Source organism: Crotalus tigris, unplaced genomic scaffold (assembly GCF_016545835.1).
Source record: "Crotalus tigris isolate CLP2741 ecotype Arizona unplaced genomic scaffold, ASM1654583v1 scf7180000024391.5723578, whole genome shotgun sequence".
Lineage (NCBI taxonomy): Eukaryota > Metazoa > Chordata > Lepidosauria > Squamata > Viperidae > Crotalus > Crotalus tigris.
In genome coordinates this window covers 3240893-3254906 of record NW_024100561.1, presented here as the reverse complement: position 1 = coordinate 3254906, position 14014 = coordinate 3240893, and the positions used below count along the sequence as shown (strand labels likewise).

Sequence of the window (14014 nt, the reverse complement as noted above, 5' to 3'; positions counted from 1 at the left end):
TAGGGACATATTGGCAGCTTAGGCGAGTGTGACAATTAAGGCTTTACCTGAGGAGAAAATCAGGCTTGACCGTAGCCATTCATCTCCTTGATACAAGTTGAATTATTGCAATACACCCTATGTAGGGTTACTCTGTGTTTGGAAACTTCAGAGATATTTGGACAGATCACCTGCTTAAGCTGAACTGGCAACCTGTTTACTCTCAGACTCAATTTAAACTGGAAGCCTGACCTTCTAATGCTAGAAATAATCTGGCCCTCTCTTCGAAACCCAGAGGCCCTGCTGCTATCTGAAATCCATCTGTAGGGATCTGCCAGGAGGCTTTTGTGAAAGCAGGACTTGAGCAGTTGAATTATTGCGACTGCTCTTGCTTACCTTTCTTTCTGCCTATTTATCTCTCACTTATAAAGCATCTAAAATTTAAAAGGTAAAACAGTCCCTGCCCACAGGCTAATGTAATAGACACCACGCAGAAGGAGAGAAAAGAAAGAGGGAGGGGAGATAAAAGCCAGCTCAGGACTGGCATGTGCTCTCTAGCAGAGAAGAGAGAAGAAAGCTTTTTGCAATTATTCCCCTTCTGGTCAATAAAAGCAGTGAAAATGTTCCTCTGCTTGTCATATTCACTTTCTGAGAGATCTGTTAGTTCATAGTCCCCTGACAAATAGCAACGAGGAGCTCCTAACTGCTAAGGATGTAACAAAGCCCCCCCCCTCCGAGTTACAGCTATTAAGCTGTAGCCACTCTAGAGGTGTAGGATAGAAAGAACAGCTATCAGTGCTTTAATAAATAAAAATGAGCATAGCAAAAAGCTGCAACTGAATAGGGCAATCCTAATCCACCCTTAACAACGCTGTTTGAGAAGAATCCTCTGTCTCTCATATTGTGATATTATCACTAACGAAGAGGTACTGTGAAGATCTGATTTAAAACACCTGTCGGGAACTGTGAATGAATGTTGAATGCGGCTTGTCGCCCATATTTTACATATGCCTAAAGCCAGCGTCCAAAAATTGCACTACTTTACATACTTCCTAGAGGAGAGAGGAAACCCACCTCAGAAAACCTGCTGCCAAACACTTAAGGAGGATCTTAAGATTATTAATGCTGAAGATGCTGCGAATGGTCAAAGGCGCCTGAAAGCACTTGCTGCCTAATGTGCTCTGCATAGGAGATGATGATGATGATGATGATGATGATGATGATGATGATGATAATGATGATTGCGTCCTACCCCTACTTGGAAGAACTTTGGATATGGCAAATTGTCTGCCAGTGGAAAAAAGCTTCAAGCCCTAAATGAGACATGCAGAGTTGGCAATAGTCACTCTACTCCACAGAGAAGCTGAGAGATGGCATTAGTTGTCTCCCCAAATCCTACTTCAATAAAAAGCCTCCACAAACCTCCTTCTGGTTTTTCTCTGATGCATTAACATTAACAAGTGAATGTTTATTTCCAACAATGGTTGAATAACTCGCTTCAACCAAATCATTCTTCATAAAAGGCTAATGCACACACCTGATAATTAATTGAAGAAGTTTAAATTGAGGTCGTTTAGCCAAAAACCTGTTTGGATTCTCCTGTGTGCTTGAGAATTGAGAAGAACCTTCGGAACGTCATCTCAGCAGAGATTCTGATTTTTATTTATTTATTTTTACTTATTTATTAAATGTATAAGCTGCCCATCTCGCCAAGAGGCAATCTTAGTTCATGACAGTGTCATTACAAGAAGGGCTGGTAGAAGGAAATGGCCTTTTTAGAAATCCTTCAGTAAATGGCTGACCTTGTACAAGCTCAGAATCTAAGCAAGTTCAGGCTAGTTGGTACTGAGGCTGGTAACCTGCAAGGAATGTAGTCTAGACTAGGAAGTTAGGGGGAAACCCCCCCCCAAAGAATAAAAATTCCATATCTGCTAATAAAATTACATGATTATGGATATAGAATCACCTCAAATCACTTTTTTAAAGGAAGGAAGGAAGGAACTCAATAGAAAAAAAATGACATGATTATGACTTGAAAGCAGAAATGTGATCATCCCCTAGAAACTTATCTTATATTCCATTGGTTGTCTCTGACATTCTTAAGAGAAAAAAAAGAAGAACATTTTAACTCTTTTTCTTGACCAAAAAAACAGATAAATTTCTTTTGGAAAATTAAGATACTTCAGCCCACCCCCAAAAATAACCTGAATATGACTGACCTCCACTGCGTTGTTGAAACATATGTTACCAGGTCCTGTATGAATACAGAGGCCACTATCAAGAAAATATTAATTTCCTTCTTTAGGAGAAAGATAGCAAAACCCCTATACGGTCCACATTGTCCAACAGATTTATTTCTCTCACAAACATTTCCAGCAAATTTGCTGAAAGCTGTTTCCCACCTCTGCAGCATTGGTAATCTCCCACCTGTCGAGCATTAATATGGTGTACAGAGTGGCAGATTTATGAGTTGTACCAAAGACAAGCATGAAACAATATATTTTCCCTTTGCTTGATAGGGACTCTGCATGAGGCAAACTAATACATTATTGCAGCCGAACGCTCCTGATAGTTGTTTTCCTTTCCAGAATTAAAACAAAGGAAAAAGGAGATAAAACAAAGCAACAACACAATCTACCCTGAATTGTATGTATTCAGCCTAGTTACTGAAGCTTTAAAGTTTATTAAAGTTTATCGACCATGTGTATACATTTCTGGATTTAGGCTCAATTGCTTCTCTCCAAGCTGGAACATTGAATTAAGATGCAGAGCCTCGCTGTGGCTCTCATGGACTCCAACTGAGCTACAGGTAGCAGAAGTCTCCTTCAATTAGACATAATCATCACTCACAGTCAATAATTGTGCTAAAGGCTGCTTTCAAATCTGCGAGGGATTCGCATTTAATGTACTGATTCAGCTTGTCTGAGCCAAATTCACTGTGTACTGAAACCAAAGCAATTTAGATCTTGCCTACGGCCCTTCTGGCAGTTCATCTAGTACTCAACACTGTTAGGACTGTGAGATACAATTTAATCGGAGACATCTGTGTGCAGAGAGGACCCTTTTCCTGTGGCAGAGAAAAGACTAAGTAATGGATAAACTGTAGGATTTTATATGAAGAGCCAGGCTTCTGAAAAATATAACACTTAAGATATAGCAGAAAGATGATGGGTGTAGTTAATTACAGACACACACAAACACACACAAGGCCACACTTTAATGTGTGTCATGTTACACAAGAAATACACATCAGGGCAAGTCTTTTTTTTTTTCCTCCTTCAAACTTTAAAGTATAAAATGCTTGAGAATTTGGATTCCTTGGTTATCTGTTTAATAGTATCATAACATTAATTGTCAGCCATATCAAAATTGATGCAGAAATGCTTTACACTTCACATTTTTAAAGCAGATCACATTTGTCTGCAGATATGTGTGTGTGTTATGGAAGGGGCTTTGAAAGCTTCCTCTGATGTGACAATTTTAAATTAGCTAAATTAACTTACGCAACACCCTATGGGTTAGTTTTACAATTCTCATACCAAGAAAGAAAATAAGTGCATCTGTTTCTCTTAGTGCTTTAAGGAGCTCTTCATTAAATATCACATTATATTATGATATATAACATATATCAGAATATGCGCATGGTAAAATATCAGAAGGTAAGAAAAGAATATGAGTGCCTGATGGGTTATGTTAAAGTATAAGTCAAATACACTGCAAATAAATTTATACAAGCCCAGATTTTCCAGGGTTGTTTAAAACAGGGGTCCCCAACCTCTGAGCTGCAGTGAACCATAAACCAGGCAGTGCAAATGAGCAAAACCCTATCCATGCACAAGAGGGATGCAGGCAGCACATGACACCACGCCCCCTCTGGTCCACAGGAAAAAAAAAGTCTCTCCATGGAAGTCACTGGCACTCAAAAGGTTGGGAGGGGGGTGCTGATTTAAAAAAATGAACACTTATTACAAAACTAGGTGGAATGGAATTGTACCTGAGCACATGGGAGTACTGACTTCCAACAGTTTGCACACAGCCATCAGCCTGTTATACACTACAAGCTCTCTAAAATGAGTTCAGTTGTGACTCTGAAAACAAAGTCCTGCACTCAGAAAATTCTAAGGATCTAATGCTTTGGAAGTCTCATCTTGATAGTTTACTAAAAGCCAATGCAGATTAGATAATCATTATGTTAGATTGCCCACCTGTGCTTTGGGCTGGAGCTGGTAGCAAATAACACTGATATTTATTTCTTGCATTTCTTGCCATTTCTAATTCATGATCTAAAGCAGTGGTTCTCAATCTTTTTAATGCCACGACCCCAACCGGTCGTAAGTTGAGGACTACCCAACTGGTCGTAAGTCGAGGACTTTCCCTGCCTGGGAGCGCCGCGCATGTGTGGTGCCGCCCCCTGCACCTGCCGAGGCATAGCTGGCAAGCGGCAGAGATGGCGCATGCCGACCACCGGCTGGGCCACCAGCTGGCCCAGCCCAAGGGAGGTAAGGCACCCGCCAGGCCCCACACGTGCCAGCAACCCTCCCTGCGCCCGCCAGCCTCCCACCTCCCACCCCTGGCCCTCTTTTACTTACATTTTTAGTAGTTGCTCAGCAGGGAGGGGTGGAAACTTCCAGACAGCTCGCCTTCGCTGCAGACAACTTTCAGTACCACTTGCAGAATGGGACTTTTGGTGGGCTCAGCAGGGCAGAGACTGCCTGGACAGCCTGGACAATAGAGAGTCTATTCTATTGGCTTTCAAAAGCCAATATAATAAAAAGGAGTAGAGTAGCACAGCTAAGGAAAAGGGGAAAAAATGGCGGACTGCGTTGTTTGGCGACCCCCGTGAAATGGTTGTTCGACCCCAAATGGGGTCCCAACCCACAGGTTGAGAACCACTGATCTAAAGGCAGCTTCCATAATGCCCCATCTGCTTATATTTTTCCCCAAACAGTTACTATTTTTTTCATTTATTCAACTTATGGTCACAGTCTAAAATATAGAAAGGGGAGGGGGGAAAGGTAAAGGATTTATTGTTGTTACTTTTGTTTAAAAGTCAACTAAAAAAAGGGAAAAGACAAAAAGCAGTTAGTATCGTATAAAAGGGAAAGTATTTCTCTTCCTAGATCAGAATTTGGTTTCTCATCTTAAAGGCAGTAAAACAGAATTCAGCCACTGCCAGAAGTATAAGATTGTACTAATCATCCAGCAGTAGTTTAATGTAACAAAGATTTATAGATCCTGAGATGCAATTCTTTTTTAAAAAAGTTTTTTATTTATAATACAGTTAAAAAAAGCAAAAACATTGGACATGATGTAACATTCCAGTATAAACATTTCTATCAAATTATTTCTCTTCTTACATTTAGTTCTTTATCTCTATAGATACATATGAGTTTTTTATACAATATTTAATCCGTTTCTCTATTTGTTAACCTAAGATTATATACATTTCCATCTTAATGCTAATCTATAACCCCAACAGTCCTCCTCGATTCCCACCAATAGTAAAATTTATCCCAGATTTCAAAGGATTCTGATCCACTTTTATCCTTCAGTTCCATCATAAGCCTGTCCATTTCAGCATAAGATAGTATTTTATATAGTATCTCTTCCTCTGTGGGAGTTTCTTTGTTCTTCCATTTTTGTGCAAACGCCAATCTGGCAGCAGTCAAGATGTGCAGCATCAAATAAACTATCCCCTTACCATATTTCTCTGTGGTTATGCTCAGTAAAAAAAAGTTCAGGTTTTAGCTCTGTCTCCAACATTAATATTTCTTTCAACCATTTTCTTATCCTATTCCAATAATCACAAGCTTTAGGACATTCCCACCACATATGGTAGTAGGTCCCTATTGCTATTTTGCATTTCCAACATATGGGTGAGAGATTTGGGCCCATTTGGGCTAAACTTGTGGGTGGGAAATGCCATCTATAAAACATCTTGTAGAGATTTTCCTTATAAGAGGTAGCTAAGGTGAGTTTCCTGTTTCTTTCCCACAATTCTTGCCAGATGTGCAGATCAACATTAAAGCTGAAGTCCCTACTCCACATTAACATAGTTTCCTTGACTTGCTCTTCATACATTGCCTGATCTAGAAGGTAATGGTATATTCTTTTAATCATTTTGTTCTCAATTCCTAATAATATTTTATCTAGTTCTATCGACTGTTTTTATACCCCACTCTTTTTTACCTTCCCTGTATCTTGATTGCAGTTGGAGATATGCCCACCATTGCAATTCTATCCCTTCATCTTGAAGATTTTTCCTTGATTTCAATTCTCCTCTCTCATCTAATATATGTTTATACATTATTACTTTCCCTAATTGTATAAACATTGGGTGTATGTGCATTTCCGATGTTGAAATCTAATTGGGAACTTGCATATAATTTTGTTGCCTAATTTTAACCCATACATCTATTAACACTCGTCTGATGTAATGCCTCCGGAAGTACTGGTGAACCTTATATTTCTTGTCTCATAACATAGCATGCCACCCAATCTGCATATCATGACCTTCCAATCTTAATAATCTCCTATTTTTCAATTGTATCCAGTCCTGAGCCCATATTAATATTGTAGCTTGATAGTATTTTTCCAAATCTGGGAGACCGAATCTGCCCCTTTCTTTAGAATCTTGCAATAATTTTAATTTAGTCCTTGCTTTTTTCCCTTGCCAAATAAATTTAAGTATGGTTTGATTAAAATTTCAAAAAAAAATCCTTATCTAATTTGATCATTATGCATTGAAACAAGAATAGTATTTTGGGTAGCATGTTCGTTTTAATTACAGCAATTCTTCCCATAAAAGAGAGCTGTAGATTTGACCAGGTATCCAAATCAGTTTTAATCTGTTCCATTAATTTATCATAATTGTCTCCTTTAAGTGTGGCACATCTAGCTGTTAATTGTATCCCTAAGTATCTTATTTTCTTTGTAATCTGGATGCCTAATCTATCAAGTAGTTCATTTTTCTGGGTTCTAGTCATATTCTTAACAAGCATTTTAGTTTTTTCTTTATTTATCTATAATCCTATTTCACCATATTCACCCAGTACTTTCATTAGCCTTGTCCCTGATTGTAATGGCTCTTCAATTATAAAAACAAGATCATCTGCAAAGGCTTGCATTTTAAATATTTCTCTCTTAATCTCTAATCCTTTGATCTGCTCATCTTTCCGAATCATTCTAGTTAATACCTACAGGAACAGTACAAACAGTAATGGAGATAGTGGACAACCTTTCCTTGTGCCTTTTTGAATTTGAAAACTTTCAGTTGTTTCTCCGTTAATTATTATTTTAGCTGCCTGTTTGGAATAAATTGCTTTAAACATATTTATAAAATTCTCCCCAAATTCCATATACACCAGTTGGTTAAGCATGAAATCCCATTTCACCTTATCAAATGCTTTTTGTGCATCAAGAAAAATTAATCCCATTTGTTTTTCATTGTGAACCTCATAATATTCCAGTACATCCAATACAATCCTAATGTTATATCTTATATATCTTTTGGGTAAAAAACCATTTTGATCCATATGTATAAATTCTACTAAGAATCTTTCAAGTCTTTCAGCCATTATGGCCATAAATATTTTATAATCTGAATATAATAAGGAAATAGGCCTATAGTTTTTAATAAATGCCGAATCTGAGTTTTCCTTGGGGATAAATGTAAGAATTGCTTCTTCCCATGAAACCAGTATTTTTGCATTTTTTAGGACCTCATTAAATAGTTCTATGAATATTGGATTTAAAGATTCTTGCAAAATTTTATATATTTCTGCTGGTAAACTGTCTGGACCTGGGGCTTTATTGTTTTTTTGTTTCTTAATTGCCTCTGATAGTTCTAGAAATGTTAACTCTTTGTTCAACATATTTTTAATCTCTTCTGGAACTTTCAGTAGTTCAGCTACTTGCAAATATTTTAGTATATCATCATTACTTTTCTGTCCTTCAACCTTATATAATTTCTTATAGAACTCATAGGCCACCGTTTTCTTCCCTTCATTCTGATACACCATGTCACCTTCTTCATTGTATAGTTTACTAATCCTCTTTTTATCATTATGTTTCTTTATTTGTAAGACAACCATTTCCCCGGTTTATTGGCGTTTTCAAAAAAGTTTTGCTTGGTATGTTTTATTTGCTGCCCCAATTCTTCCTTTTCGATAGTGTTCATCTTGTGCTTAATTAGGTCTATTTGTTGTTTCAAGTCACGTCTTTGTCGTCCATTTTGTAGTTTTTCCTCAGCCCTACTAAGTTCTTCTTCTAGCTTTCTTTGTTGCTGTAGCTTGATTTTATTTTCCTTGGCCGTGTAAGCAATTGCAACACCTCTCATGTAAGCTTTGGCTATGTCCCATAAGTTTTGGCAATTTGTATCTTCCTTTTTGTTCATCTGAAAAAACAGACCCATTTGGTCTTCCATTTTCAATTTAAATTCTTTATGTTTTAGAATTGCTCTTTTCAGAGTCCATCTCCTTATTTTCTTTTGCCCTCTCCATCTAATTCTAAATGGGTTGTGGTCAGCTCAAGAGTTTGTTTCGATTGTAATAACTTCCACTTCCGAATTTAAATTTACGGACAACCATGCCATATCAATTATGGACCATGATAGATGTTGACCCGAATAATAAGTATACTGCTTTTTCCCTGTATTCCTCTCCCTCCAAATATCCTAAATATTAAACTCCTCCACCATTTTTAGGAAGGTACTGGGTAATATTCCTCTAATTCCTTTTCTAATCTTATCACTTTTATAATCTAGATGTCTATCCACAATTTCATTAAAATCTCCATTATACAGATATTGTCATATTCAAACTCACTAATAATACTATGTAATTTTTTATAAAATTGTTTCTGCCCTTCATTCGGGGCATAAATTCCCACTAGAGCTATTTTTATTTTATTCAATGTGACTTCTATTGTTAGAATTCTACCATCTTCTGAGATGCAATTCTTCTGTCCCTAATATCTCTGTAGAAGAACCAGTGTAATAAAATATAGTTTAAAGGTTCCACTGCATTTGAATCTATAAAGACATAATCTGTCGTTATAAGGGAATTTTTTGAATTTCCTTTCCAAGATAGTAGTAGGCAGAGCAACACAGCAGGCCAGGGTGAACAACAATAATTCTGAGAAATAGGCTGAGCTGAGAAGGAATCAAAGAGACCAATGACCTTCCATGACTGGGAATCAATTAGAACCTAGAACTTCTCATTCTTAATCTGGTATCCTAACCAGTATGCTGCACCAGTTTTAATCTTTGACTTTCCAACCTCTATAAACTACAGTAGGTTTGTATTATAGCTGCGCAGAACATTTAAAAGAAATTTTTCACAAAGCATGCTAGCATGAGCAAAGCACCCCTCTTTACTTCTCGCACAGTCACAGCAGAAATTTGTGCAGGCTCACACTCATATGGAAAACCAGAAATATAGCTGTTGATGCAACAGGCAAAGCTAACAAAACCTTAAAGAATTTGGCTGCTTTATCACTTTGAACAAAGATACTTTGTTAGTGGTAACATGCTTTGCATAGCATCTCCTTCAATTCCTTTGCACTGCTCTAGTCTGCATAGGCCTTCATCTATTTACAATCAGTTCAGGGCTTGGCTAGAATGTCAAACAGCTCACAATTGTGATAATCACATCTTTACCTTTTTGATGAAAGGTAGATCCACAGATTGCTTCATTAAATGTTTTGTTTATCCACAACTACCAATTCAGTTTTCTCTGCTCCTGTTCAGCTGGGATAAAAGGTATGGTAAGCAGTGCCTCTGCTGGACTTGCATAGCCCCAAATCATACATAGGAATAGATAATGAGATATTGGGAGTTAAGACAAAAAGAAAATCTACACTGGGGCTGAGATTCATAGTGAGACTAAAGCCTTGTTTTTAGACAGAGTCAAAGTAAAATTGGAAAAGGGACAATTATTATTAGTCCTTAGATTTGACAGATCCATAGGTTTTTATAGATTTCATACATGAATTCATATTTTATAGATGAAATAATGATGTGACATATAGATATTTTCTTAATATTATTATTATATATGCTCCAGGTTGGGCTTATCTCTCCCATGAGTATCCTAAAAGGCATTTCTGATTTAAGTCTGCTGTGATTTAAGCCTAACTCTTCCACTCACTTTTACCAGTATCAGAAATATTGTGGTATGTAAAAGAAAGAGTGCAAGTTAAAATGTCAAAGCCTCTCTCCTTAGAATTTTCTCATCTCTTTGGGCTTTAAATGTGTAAACAATTATAGACGGATGCATCGATTCATTTTTTTAAAAAAAGATTTTAAATATTTCATTACAAACTTTATAATTAACTTTGTTCATTTTTAATAGGACACGTTGACTTCTCTTAGGCCAACCCAGCAACCACCAAGGCAGATACAGAGTTGGAACTGCTACAATATGAGCCGTGGGTCAACAAGAGAAGGTGTTGTCAGACAAACAGGTCACAAATATTGTCTTGAAATCATTATGCTTTCTACACAGGAAGTGGCAAGTTCAGTGATAATTAGCCATGTCTTTATAGTGCATTTAATTTCCATGATGCCACAATAGCTGCAACAGAATGTTCACACAGTATGTTCAATGGAGTTGAAAGCTGGTAACCTTATAGGTGAACTTTAATTGGAGTATCCTTAAATTAAGACTCTAATAGATAATAAGATCATTATTGTTTAGGTCAGCTTCTGCTAATCTGTGTTTGTGTACTGCATGTATTTACCATATTAGGCCTGTCAGCTACAGTATCTGCACTCACACATGTACAACTGCAATATATGCTATTTTGCAATGGATTTTTGACATTTTTTAGTTTTTAAAAAAGCAAAGAGAATTCCATGCAAGTTGCCATTTTGTTCATTTACATGATTCATTTAAATCAGTTTTTAAACCAATGTGCTCAGAATGTATCAGCAGCAGCTCTAGGGATGCATATTACAATTATGACTTTGTCAGAATGTAAAGGCAGTGGGCTGAGTCATGAGATTTAATAGAGCCATTCTGAGATGCTGTAGCCAGGCACGCTGGCTGAGGAATTCTGGGAGTTGAAGTCCACAAGTCATAAAGGGCCAAGTTTGAAGACCCCTGCCTAAAAGTTTCTGGTTGGCTATGATCGGATGGAAACAGAATGCATGATTCTTTGGAAGCTAGACACAGTTTTAGTTTGATCCAGCAAAGCATTAAGCATTCATGTAAGTAGCACTTTATTTATTTCATAAGCATAAAAGATAACTAAATGCCTTCAAAAGCTCAGCTTCAGTTTTTGCTTTCCTTAGGGCAAAATATCACATTTCTAACACCAGAGAAGGTACTTCTCATTGGGTTGACATTACCAAATTAGAAGAGCTGCATTTCTTATCTTTGGTAACATTGTACTTTAATCCTCTTATTGTTCCTGCCAACATGTGACATACACACAATTTAGCTACATTATATAAATTATACAACTCGCAACAATTGCTTTTGATTGTTTTTATCACTTGAAAAAGGCACGGGCAATTCTTCTGAATCAGGGAGAAAGTCTATAATTGTATAGCTGGAATTATTGTAGCCATACAAGAGATGTGGGATGTCAGCTGATTTTGTGCTGGTTGTGTTCTAACTAAACTCATTCCATTAAATTTACATTGTCAGCACAAATAGTGCAAGTAGCACTTCACCAAGTTTTCTGTAAAAATAACTACTAGTTTTTCTTTGTAACTTGTAAGTAAATGTTAAAACGGCTGAAAATTGCATTTGTTATTCTGTCTTACCTCTACAGTGCCTTTGCACAAGTCAAGGTGGATAACAGAATCAACTAGTCATTGAAATAATACCCCCCCCCCAAAAAAAGGGCAATATAATAAAAACAGAGACGGTGGAACAAACAAAACAGCAGCTTTGAATCAAATCTTTTTAGCCAAAGAACAGACCCCTTTCTAAACTAGAAAATGGTGCAGTGATATAAGAGAGTGACTTCATAGAGTCCTAAGAGATTAAGTTGATCTCCTTGAAATTCTATAGCTCTACTGAAGTTCAACTGAGAGAAAATCCTTGAAAATCGCTTTAGGCAAAATCTGATGGTAGCTCAAGAATATATGAAGAGGTTCCCGAGAACTTGAACTGAAGTGGTTCAACTTCTATTGCACTTCTAGCAATAGTTGTAGATAGATCTATTTAGCATGTTCAGATGCCATGGGAAACCAAATGACCAGGCTTATGATTCTAGTGTCTTATATATAAAACTCAGTCTTGCCAGAGATGATCCATTGCCTCATTTCAAAGGGTTTTTAGTTCTGGTAAAAAAATAATAATACACAACACAGTAAATGTAGATATTTATTTCATGTGACTGTGAAATGTGTGCTTGTCTCAGTCTAGTTTTGTGTTTTGTTTTTCATAGGAAATGGTTGTGTGGGTGGACAGTATCCTGTTTCTCTGCCAAAAGCATACAAACAGAACATCCTAACCGCGCTTCGCGAAAGCCAGGAAACAGGAACGTTGCAGCATTCAACAAGCTTTATTCACTAAGTTGAAACTAAGTTAGCACTGGAACAAAGCACCATTCATTGCCCTAAATACATTCCTCCAACCACACCCAGAGTACACACCCCAATTAACGGTTAATTGGTCATCTAGAATCCACCTGTCCCCCTCCCCATACTTGCCTCGTGATAGTCCTCCACCCCACCGACACCCCGATCCAGCTAGTACTTATGTTCGAAACTTATATTGAGTCCATGCGTTCCGTTCACGCCATTCTCATTCCCAATGTCCCACTCAACCTCTTCCTATAATACCCCCTCCCGGTATCCAAGTGTTGTCAGACCCAGCGTCCCAGTTCCCATCATTCACAGAGTCACGGTTCCAGCAACATAAGCTATAACAGCTCTAACAGTATTCGGCTTCTCCATATTCCATTTCTACGTAGCCTCCGTCTGGTTGTGTGCTGGCAACATAGGATGTTCACGTGACCCATTCGGCCGCCGCTGTTGGCGATGTAGCTCATGAAGCTACCGGACTCGGCCGGAACACATGGTTAACTGGAACATTCCGGACTTCGGAAGGTAAGTATCACGCTGGGTCTGACATTCAGCCCCCCTCACCACAGGGCCCCCTGATGGTGAGAAATGGGAAATTGATTAATCATGCCAATGTACAGATACAATAACCTTTCTAGTCACTCCCTGGTTTGTGTGGTAGTGCGCTGTGATACCGACGGATTAGATTAGGGGCGGATATATCGTGTTTTTCTACCCAAGAGGCTTCGGACAGAGGGTATCCCTTCCACAATATCAGATAATAGAGTCTACCCCCCCTTACTCGTGAATCAATTATGTCCTGTATTTTATATCATCCTGGCGTAACAGGTCCTGGGGGTGTCTCATGGAACGGTCCTCCCATGGGTTTCAACAAACTTACATGAAAAACCGGGTGTATCTTACCAAGTAGTTTCGGTAAGTGGAGCTTCACCGTCACAGGATTGAGGATCTGGAGTATACGAAATGGTCCGATGTATTTTGGTGCTAATTTCCTGCAAGGCACCTGCAACTTAATATACTTGGTTGACACATATACCAGGTCGCCTACCCGCAATTGAAATGGCATTCTGCGACCTTTATCTGCCTGATGTTTTGATGTCTGAGCTGCCCGCTGCAGGGCGTGTCGTACTGTACTCCAAACCTTACCTACTCGCGACAACCACTCATTTGGTTGACCGACCTGGGTTTCCCAGTTTCTACTTTCTGGTAGTGGAGCAATATCATGTCCATATACCACTTGGAATGGGGTTAGACCAGTACTTTTATGTACCGCATTGTTATACGCAATCTCCGCAAATGGTACCAAATCTACCCAATTGGTCTGTTGGTAGGACACGTAACATCAAAGATATCTCTCTATAGCCGCATTGGCCCGCTCCGCCGCCCCATTAGTACAAGGGTGATATGCAGAACTCAGTACCAATAAACTTCAGAAATTGCCGCCAGAAATGGGCTGTAAATTGGACACCTCGGTCCGAAATAATCCGGCGAGGCACC

The 14014-nt window shown here is 38.2% G+C and overlaps 1 long non-coding RNA gene across 16 annotated transcripts in view; it reads left to right on the top strand.

Annotated features, from left to right (window-relative positions):
• LOC120301751 overlaps positions 1–14014 on the top strand; it is a 62157-nt gene that overhangs the window by 13179 nt on the left and 34964 nt on the right. For 12 of the 16 annotated variants that reach the window (XR_005555011.1, XR_005555007.1, XR_005555000.1 and 9 more), the window contains one exon: positions 10332–13432. This is a non-coding gene — a long non-coding RNA (uncharacterized LOC120301751). Of the gene's footprint in view, positions 1–2567; positions 2626–10331; positions 13433–14014 lie in introns of all 16 variants that reach the window. The other 4 variants (XR_005555005.1, XR_005555001.1, XR_005555009.1 and 1 more) reach the window with 3 other exon arrangements.